This window comes from Apteryx mantelli, chromosome 1, assembly GCF_036417845.1.
Source record: "Apteryx mantelli isolate bAptMan1 chromosome 1, bAptMan1.hap1, whole genome shotgun sequence".
NCBI lineage: Eukaryota > Metazoa > Chordata > Aves > Apterygiformes > Apterygidae > Apteryx > Apteryx mantelli.
The window spans coordinates 125,879,988-125,890,575 of NC_089978.1; the positions used below are offsets into that span (position 1 = coordinate 125,879,988).

Consider the following 10,588-nt stretch of genomic DNA (forward strand, 5'->3'; position numbering starts at 1 on the left):
CCAGTTTTCAGTCCACCTTGCTGTCTATTTATATAGCCCATATTTCACTAGTTTATAAGAATGTTATGGGCAACTGTGGAGGAAAGAAGGAGGAAAGAAGGAGGAAAGAAGGAGGAAAGAAGGAGGAAAGAAGGAGGAAAGAAGGAGGAAAGAAGGAGGAAAGAAGGAGGAAAGAAGGAGGAAAGAAGGAGGAAAGAAGGAGGAAAGAAGGAGGAAAGAAGGAGACCGCTGTCCACTTCTCTCCCCTCATCCACCCAGACAAGCCAGTCATCTCAGCGTAGAGGGCTACCAAGTTGGTCAGGCGTGACTTCCGCCTTCGGTAAATCCACACCGACTACTCCTAATCACCTTCTCTCGTCCTTACCTGATGTCGCTCCCCAAGCCGGGGGCGTACGCAAAACGCTTGGCCCGTACGGGGATCGAACCCGCGACCTTGGCGTTATTAGCACCACGCTCTAACCAACTGAGCTAACCGGCCGATAACGAAATAAGTTGCCTGTCCCGTCCCTGAGGGAGGAACCCGAGCGGCTGCGGGGGCGCCAACAGGCGTGGGGAACTTTTCTCTGGGAGCACGGGCAGGCGGCGGGGGCCGCAGTGGCTCCGTCCCCCCAGGGCTTGCCAGCCCTCCTCCTCCTCCGCCTTTCCTATCCCAGCTCCGGGAAGTAGCAGCTGCCGGGAAATAGCTGTGTTTAGGGATCTTGCTATGCAGCCGTGTTTTCTGGAAAACGTTGCCCTGCGTTCTTGGGCTAGGCTCTGCCCCACACGCGTGCAGCAGCAAGGTCACATCTGGTATCTAAAGACAGAGCTGAAAAATTAAAGGGCAGAAGGGGAAAATATTCCAAAATGAGCAGCAGCGCGGGTCTGCATATGTATTCTGGATATTTTCTTGACTGATGGGCAGAACAGAAGTGGCAGGTACCAGAAGAGCAGACCTTCATTTGCGTACATCTGGCACACAGATCCTCAGTCTGGTTTCCAGTAAGAAAGCTAGCTATTTTTTTTAGTCAGTTGTTCCACAGAGAGAGAGGGGTGGGGGTAGAGGGGGATTAATTGTCTTTATAACTTTTCTGTCCAGAATATCACCAGAGGTAACTCAAAGCTGTAGTGTGTAACCTTGTAACTCACAGCTGTCCACCATTATTTTGTAATCAAATCTGGTCCAATCATCCATGCTAAGATACAACAACTTTATGCCCTTTGGCTCTGTTCTTTCCACTAACTCCTACTAGGTTAAGTATACTTGTCTTTTTCCTCAAAGTTTAATCAGTCACATCCCATATGTGAGCTCCCTTGGTTCTGAAACCCTCTCCCACACACGGAAGCAGCATCCTACCTCTTCAGCTGAGTCTTATTTGGACTCTGCTGTACTGTTTTCGGCATCTGAGCAACAGATTTTGTCTGTTATTAGACAGTGACAGATAACATAACACTTCAAGAGATCAATGCTGTCTGCAAGAAAACAAAATTTTCTAATTGAGCAGTAAACATTGGTTTCTCTCCAATGTGTAGGATCCATTCTCTCAGCAAAAGAGAGAAACCAGCCTAGAATGACAAATAGTTACCAGGCTGCAGATATCTGTAACACTATGGAATTTGCAGGTTGTACAGTACATGCAAAGTGCTTGCAAGTGTTTTTCAGCACCGCTGATGTTAGTGAATTATGTTCACAAGCACTTTACCTGAGAGCCTGAACTAGACACCTCAACAACTTTTATGTCACATTCAGGTCTGCTGCAATATTCCCCTTATAATCTCAGCATCACGCAGAATGTTTTCAGAGACCCAGAAGAATTTAAGCAGCCAGGGACAAACAGCAGGAAGAGAAGGGGAAGAAAGACAGTGTTCAGGTGCTTGAGCTCCATCTCAGATCTTCTCTTCAGAGTTTCCTGTTCTCTCCCTGCGATGAGTAACCCAGAAACCTCCCATTCTGCATCAGTTTACCTGATGTCTCCTACTTCCCCCAATCAACAGCTGCATTACTGACATTTGCAGCAAGCCACACGCTCTGCTGAACATAGCCCCAGTGCAGTGCCCTCAGCCATTCCACAGTACGGCCTTCACTGGCTTTGCTTGGAGCTGCAGTCCTAAGACCTATGCCTAATCTACAGATGAGTGGGGGGTTTTCCCCCCTCAGACCCCAGCTTCGTTCAGGATTACAAAAATCATCCAGCCTCTTTGTCCAGCCAAACCACGTCTTTTCCTCTTTGCTGGCAATAAATTGTCAGATCGGGACTGTATGGACTTCTTTTCCCTACTGTGATCCAGACTGACTGTGTCTTGCACTGAAAGCCTGCTGCAACACACGAGCTCCTGCAACAGGCCCTGCAGTAATGAACACCAGCTATGTATCAAAACCCATCTTCCAGAATAAAAGAGATGTTCAGGCAGAAAGTAGAACGAGGCATGCTCAAGGGCTTCCCTCCTTTTCTGCCCCTTCCTGGGTGCCTGCACTGCAAGAACTCTCATGATCTTATTTCACACAGACCAGTAATTCATCTGATAAAATGATCTTTGGCCACTGCTCACTACCCAGCCCCAAATGGATCTGAAGCAGCAATTTAACAATAAAATTGTTTGTGCTCTTTGGGCAGTCCGTAACCATGTCCTATTTGTTCCTAAACTCTTATCAATTCAGAATTGACAAGTGGGGAAAAATCATTAGCTCCTCAAATAAAATGACACAAGGAGCTAATGTTATCACCCTGAATACTGCCCAGGGATTTATTAATAAGCTTGCCATTCAAATTTCACTCATAAAAATGCTAACGCAAGTTGTTTGCATAAGTCTGTGCATCAAACTGAATAAAGACCCTTGATGTTATATTTAATAAAATTTTTATTGCCCAATCATAAAATAAATGTTTTCTGGTCATAAAATGTGTGTTGAAGTGTAGCATATATACATTCTATATTTATATAGAATATCTATAAGGTTCTATATTTACAGCATTTTTCATCATAACTACTGTAGGTTTTGAATATAACGGTCAAAAGAGAGGCCCTTTCTTGTCCAGCCTTCATCAGTGGTTTGGACTAGAAATCTGCAGATCACAGAATCACATCCAGAACTGGAACATTATACCTGGTTTAACCAACACGGTGAGTTCCCTGTACAGCAGTACTGACAGTGTCATTTTTTGAAAAAAATAATAAGCACAACTTACTTCACAGCTTCTGTGTGTTGGCCACCAACAAGTTAGGACAATCCCAAAGTCCCAGGAGGAAGAAAAAAAAAACCTTTCCTTTCAACCCTGTAAAATGAAAAGCCAATCATGAAAGCTAGTCTTGTGACATCTGCATACCATCACTGTATTTAAGGCCATATTACCACAAGTCTGACACATGACTAGGCTGTGCAAAGAACACCAAAAGTCCCAAACCGTTCTGAGAAGACTTAGGCATTCTCTGTGGTGTATGAGCAGGAAACATATATTGAGCATATCCCCTCAACAGGCTATATCCCTCAGATACTGCAGCTATGCCACTTGCAGCTAATGCCACAAGCCGGCAGCACTCTGGATTGAAATCTCGATAGTATTTTTTTTAGTGCCCAGGCTGGTATAAGGTATAATGTAAAGCTATTTTGCTAGTTTGCGTATATTCTAGTTCCTGGATCTAGTTTGTTGCCTTGGAAAACGTTATGAGATGTTCTGTAACTCTCGGATTCAAGGTTGCACCAGGCATTAATCTACCATTTAATATGCCACATTAAACCCACAGATAGTATTGCAAGGGTCACCAGTATGAGCTACATAAATATCTTCTCATTATTAGTGTTGAAATTGTTGGCAGCTTTGCATTTTTCAATAGTGCCTATTTGTTATGTTTCTGTTTTGGATGGGAAAAACTGATCAGATGAAATAAGCTTCACCTCAAACTCAAGTGATAGGCATCTGAAGATAGAAATATAATAAAGTTTGTGGTTTTCCCCATTTTTTACTCAATAAGAAAAAAAGCATAAGTTTAACCCAGATCAAACAATATCCATCCTTTACATTGTGAGGGTGCTTAAATTCCATCTCCAAATCTGCATTTTGCTCCAGAGTGGTTTGAAACCTCATTCCAGGACACCTGTTTTATAATGTTGGTTTCCTGATGGCTTTCTAAATAAGGCAGAATGGTAAAAGTGGAAGTACCACTAGATTTCACTAAAACCTGTCTGTGGATGAGCATTCTTGCTTGTTTTTTCAGGCAACAAAGAACGCAGAAGAGCTTTACAATTTATTTTTATATTCCTGGGAATCTGGTCAATGCAGTTCTTTCAGACTTTACCATTCCAGTGAGGTATCATCTGCAAGGTATTTACATTGCAGTTAGACCCAGTCAGAAACCTCAAGGAATATTCTGACCAAGAAGCATATGTTTTTTCCCCCTAATCAAACAACAAGTTCAGGATCATTTTTGGTCAAGTCACTGAAGTATTTTCCTTCTCCTACTCTAGTCTTTCTTTTCCCAGATGCAGACATTACATAGAAGAGTAGTACACTAAAAAGAAAATTACATTGCATTAGAAAGAAAAACACCTTCTACTCAGTGAAGTTTTACAAATGGAACAGGTTGTTTTTTGGGAGGGGAAAAGAGGGGTCTCTTTTTTATTCCCCCTAAGATGCCAGGAGTGCTCTGTACCTTTAATTTGCATTGTGCTACTACGTATTTTTATTGGAGTTTGTGTTATTTCCTTGTGGAAAGACCAATTTGTGACCAGACAAATGTCAATTAGATTTAATTGAAAACCTCTGCTGTGGGGTCATTTTTGTTAGACCCCCAAAACCTGCAGTTTCTGGCCCTCCTATTTCTTTAGTCCATGCAGGTACCCTCTTTTCTGCTCTGTTCTGTAACACGCCCAGTGGTCATTAAAGTTCCATTTGAAAAGAATTAAAAAGGACTATAATTTTTATGCGATTAAATTGGTCCAATTATTTCTTGAAGCCACAAGCGTATAATTTCCTATAAGTGCTAAAGAAAAATCAATATCCCAAGTTCATAAATTATTTATGACTCCATCAGGCTGCCATTTGTTAATGTAACAGAAGGACACCATTCTGGACCTGGACAAGAATTTCAGCTTTCATTCATACAGATGAAAAGGATGCACATTCAAAACAGTAAACCCACTAACAGCAGTCCAAAGAGAACAGAGATGCCCTCAAGTTTCTATGTACATACTCTCCGAAGAAAGCAATTCCCAAATAAGAAACACTAGCATCCAAAATGCATCTATATCATTCAAAGTTTTGCAACCTGGGTCTTGCCATATTTCGCGTTTGTATATTGGGGGGAGGAGGAAGGTTCTTACTAGTTTTAAAACATCAGTTGAATAAACTACAGTCCTTTTGATTGTTTCACATTAGGCCTAAACTAATAACTAGAGTTTATGAAACCTCCAATGTTTCTGTATGCTTCTTGTATTAGTTTTCTTAATGCCATGCTATAACTGTGAGAGATGTAAGGGTATATACAGTTTATCTTCACATGGCAATTCAGATTTTTTTTAAAACCTAGAATCTATTTTCTAGGTTTCTTCTCCCCTTCCCTACAAAACCTACATCATTGTCACTGCTCAGCACTCGCATGGCTCTTTTCATCTTTATATATGTTAGTCGATTCATTTTTGCAGCAGCCATATACATTAAAATCCCCTATCTCCATTTGCACAGAGGAAGCAACTGAACTATTCAGAAAATAAAGCTCTTAGCTGAGACAAAATGTTGTCCATAGCTCAAGTCCTGATACAGTTCCATTAGACCATTATATCTCTTCATAAAAAGGTATTTGGGGGCAGTTAGGGAACACCTGTTATTCCCAGGAACACAAGGCTCTCATTATTGGAGCAGCAGTACCTGAGCCTGAAAGCACAACTGGACCAAATTCTAGCAAGGTCAGCTCCCTCTTCTGTCCTCCTGACATAGATAAATTGTACAACATGTAGTTTATTCTGTACGTGTATTTGTGATGTGACCTTGTAATAGAAGTGCCTGTCTAATCTGAGTGGATATGAAAGTTCCCATGTCACTTTTCAAATAAAAGAAGGTTTGGTCCAATGTTATTAGGTCAAGCATTCATTTATCCTGTGAAAGCCTACCCCTACCAAAGTCAATAGCAATTCTGATTGCCCAATGCTACAGCTAGCTGCCTATGGCTTGTTTCAAAGGTAGAAACCAGCATGCCTAAAGTGGGCACAATACTTTAAGTGACTGGATGTTGTTATTTGAAATATTGTTCGTTGAAGTTTGAGAATTTTTTTCACTTTAACCTAAACATACACACATTTATGCACACATGCAACAGTCCATTTCATCTTCCCAAGCCTGGAAACACAAGAAAGATGTTGTAGAGTGATGTGATATATACTGTATTTTGCATGTCTACCAATTGCCCATCCAAACTTTCTGGATTCAACCATTCAGAAAGTATACATGTCCTCAGAGTGGGTTCCTTTTAAGAAAAGGAAAACCAAAAAATGTTCCCTTAAGAATATGGACAATTCCTCCCTTTTCATATGCTGTACAGTTCTTCAGCCAGAGCTGAAAGCGGAAGCTTAATGCATTTATTAATCCAAGAACAAATATTAAAGGTTCTTGACTTTAAGTATGCTTTTCAGGTAAACAAAATTCTTATAACCACACTCTGCCTATGAATTGCACTCTGGACCACATTCAAAACCATCATCTATTTTTTAGTCAAATCCAACAAAGGTCTAGAAATCTGAAAGTTGTTCGTTTACTTCAAATGTTAGGAAAATCATCACCAGGAAGAGAAGAGACACCTTAAGAGGGCCCTTGGTGAAGGAAAGCCGGAGTCTGAGCCCACCCTCCTCCATTAGAGGTTGGAACACCCAAACAAAAGATTTCTTGATAGGGAAGAGGAAGGGAAGGAGAAGAGGAGGAGTCCTTAATTTTGGTGGTTATAAAACAACTTGTTACATACCCAACTGTACAGATCTAAGAAAAAGTAAAAATCTAAAGTTAAGCCAGGTCCCTAGGTTTTCCTTTCCATAATAGCATGATATCAAGGTTCCAAATTGTGCCATCAAATAGGTTAATTCTGGGGGGACACACTTCATTTCCTGGAAGTAGGGAAAAGAAAAACAGTACTGTCTACTTTTAAAATCTCATCAATATATAGAAGAAAGGGCTTAGTTGGCACACGCTCATAACAGCCTCATCTTTTCTGGAGCCAGCTCTTCATGTTGCTTGGCACTGAGAGCTGAGCAGGATTCTCAAACATGGCCAAAGAATTTAGAAGTGCAAGTCTCATCATTTCCCTCTGTGCTGCATAATCCCTTTGGCTTAACCAGCTCAAATTCTAGATCAATAAAGCACAGCAAGATAGGAGCTTGAACTGCTGTTACAGACATGGTCGCTGTTACTGTGTTGGAGCAGTCTATTTTCAGCCCAGGCTTTTAATAAATATCAGCATTATCAAACCAGAAATCTTTTCTAGTTTTGTGCACCAAGAAATATGAGGCAAGTTAGCACAGCTAGATTGCAGACTGAAAGCTTAGCAAGGATTTATGTACAAAGCCGGACCCTGTTGGACAGGATCAATTCAAACAGCGGAAAGGAAAAGAGCAAAAAGCCTTTTAGGCAACACTAGAAGGAGGATGACCTTCTGGGACCCTGCTGATTACTTCCATGATTTCTTGCTAAGTAATGAGTGTTGCACTGCTCTCCAGCCTCAGCGGGCAGCATTACGGGTCCCTGCACATTGGCACATTTGCTTCCAGCCCCAGGCTCAGCTTTGGTTGCTGACTGTGGTGACAAACTATTCATGAAATATGATAGAGACATATACACAGTCTTTTCTTTTTTATTTATTTTAAATCAGTCAGTTTGAAGGAAACAATTTGTTTATAATTATATCTTAAAGGAATAGAACTGTAAATAAATAGCCCACTTCTGTTAATAATCCTCAACCTTATTACTGGGTCCACCCACCTCGAGCCAGATATAAGCTAAGATCCCTTAACTAGACCCTGATTGAGCAAAGCAGATCAGCATGAGTACAGTAGTGATTGATACAAAGAAATTAACTATATGAATCATGGTCTAAGCAAGCAAGGTATCTCCAGACATTTGGTTAGAGATTTTTGGGTTTTGTTTCTGCCCGCTCCAAGAATTAGATTCTTACACAGGTAGATTTAGCCTCAGCACAGCCTGGTATGCATTCTGAGGTTGCATAAAGTATCAGTAAATATAAGATAAGCTATTTTCCATGACCTTCACCCACAGTAGATGTCTAAAGAAGAATGAATGCCCTTGTCAGTGATAACAAAGCTTCTCCATATTCTTAGCCCTGAAATTTTCATCCCCCTAAAAAGGGAACCCCACTCCCCCAGGAAGCTAGAAGCCACCACCACCAGCTATTTAGTTGCATCAGCCAGTGCTCTGCTTAACTTTCTCTTTCGTGTGCCAAGAGCCAAAGTTTTCATTTGATTCCTTCAGATGAGTTGCCACACACTGTGTAGGTGTGCATTCTCCAAGAAATACAGAATCAAGGTAGAGGATGAAGTTTTAAAACATTGAAAACTGTTTGTGTGTTGGTTGTTTATTTGAAACAAATCTGAAAAACCTGACACTGAAAAAGTTTACATTTTGGTGCACACAGGTTATTCTAGTTGCAATATTATTATAAAACTGAAGTACACTAGGCACAAGGGTAAGGCTTAGCATGAGCCTTACATTGGGAGAAGGAAAAAAAAAATACAGAGGTAGACTCTACAAGCAAATGCCATTGCCTATACCAGTTCCCAAGGGATCCTTTGCACAAATTACTTTGCTGCTGTAATCCAGTTGCCAGTTCAGTTCACCCTAACATCTCCTCAACTGCTGTCGAGCAAAACACTGACGCTGCTGTGCTATACCTTGAGTTTTGTAGGACATACCCTTAATTCCATAGTACTCCTGTCTAATCCCACTGGTAACAGTAAAGAGGAGTCTAGTGGGAAGAACTGGAAGAGAGAGAGAGAAAAAAAATGAAAAGAAACTGAAAAGAGAGCAACTGAATTCAAAGCAGAAGATGGATGTGAGCTAGGCACCTACTGGTCTCTTCTTCCACCAGAAATTAATGATCTGCCATATCAGACAGGGATAAAAGAAAACAAAGAAAAGAAAAAAAACCTGCCTTTCCTCCAAATAATCATAATAACAGTAGCTAATCTCGTGCTTTATTCTGCAGCACTGTTATTTGGAGGTATTTCTCTTTTAACGGGTTTGAAAGTGGTTTGGAGGGAGAAAGGTAATGGAAGGGATTTTAAACTTTCCAGTACCTAGCAGCATCCTGCAGGGACAGCAAAAACAAATTTATTTTGAAAGCATTTACACCACTGTTGCCTACATTTTAGTGAAATTTTAATCTTTAAAGCTGAGTCTTATTAGAAAAACAAACCAGGCATGCTTAGCATGCTTATTAACAGGAATTCATTCACTGCAATTCAGAGAATGATTTGCTATTCACAGTTGTGCAAGACATCCTCGGCAGTGTCTGTGAACCTCAAGTCTTATGAATGTTAGCAGAACCCAAAACACAGTTGTCTCTAGTCACAATTGTTTGCTTGTTCAGAATATTTCAGTTACCCAGCTGGAATTAGGAAGATGAGGGAGAGGGAGATAAAGCAGAGAAAGACATTTGAACAACACCATGCACCTCAGGTGCCCAAGCAAACCACACCGTGAAGAGATATCATGTGCAAAACCTTACTCCAAATTTTAAGAAATTGTAATTAACCTCATGAAAATAAATGGCACTGAAGAACAAAAAACAACAACAAGTGACTATCAACATAGTCTAATCCACTACGTGGAACAAATACTTGAAGAAGACCCTGTGCAAATTAGCAAGTGTTCATCTCAGTGCTCACAAGCAATAAAAACACATGCACGTACCCCTGCTCGCTGAAAAGTCAACACAGAAACATTAATAAATTTGAATGCGAGTCTCTTTAGAGAAGGCCTCATACAGGGTTTGGCAGATTTGGCTTATATTCAGGTTAGCAAGTACTGCAGCTCAGCAGGAGTAGATCTGTGGTGCAAAGCAGCTGGTCTTGAGGACAGAGTTCACCTATAACCACTCCAGGAGCTTTACTTTGTACTAGGTCTAGTCTGGTTTTACGGAGTGTGGAGCCGCTAGCTTTTGGAGTGCTTTAGGTGTACCACTTACATTTTTGTTTACTTTCACCTTAGAGGAATCCATTTCACCTGCTCCAGAGCTATCCCCTGACACCAACAAAGCTGAGACGCACCCTTCAAAATGACCAGCCTCACCCAGCCTAGCACACTCATGTAGGTACAATCATGGCAACTTTGGTGTCAGCTGTGCTCAGATATTTAGTCAAAGCTTGTTCCCACATCACTAGACTTTCCTCAGACTTTGCTTCCCCAGGGAGGGAACTTGGGACTTGAATAACCACCAGTGAAACAGTTGAAGGATTAAAAGAAAACTGCAGTCAAAAATCAGAGAGAGCGAAAGACAGCACAGCAGTAAGAGTGCCAGCGTAGGTTGCAAGGGATCCACCACCAGTTCCCTGTATGATCTGGGTTAAGTCATTTACCGTTCCCCTGTCTCAAATCCCTGTCTGCAAGAACATAAG

General features: G+C 41.2%; 1 non-coding gene across 1 annotated transcript; it reads right to left on the reverse strand.

Annotated features, from left to right (window-relative positions):
* Nucleotides 1–404: 404 nt before the first annotated feature.
* TRNAI-AAU (transfer RNA isoleucine (anticodon AAU)) lies at nt 405–478 on the reverse strand. The gene has a single exon. It is a non-coding gene; the product is annotated as a tRNA-Ile (tRNA).
* Nucleotides 479–10,588: the final 10,110 nt, after the last annotated feature.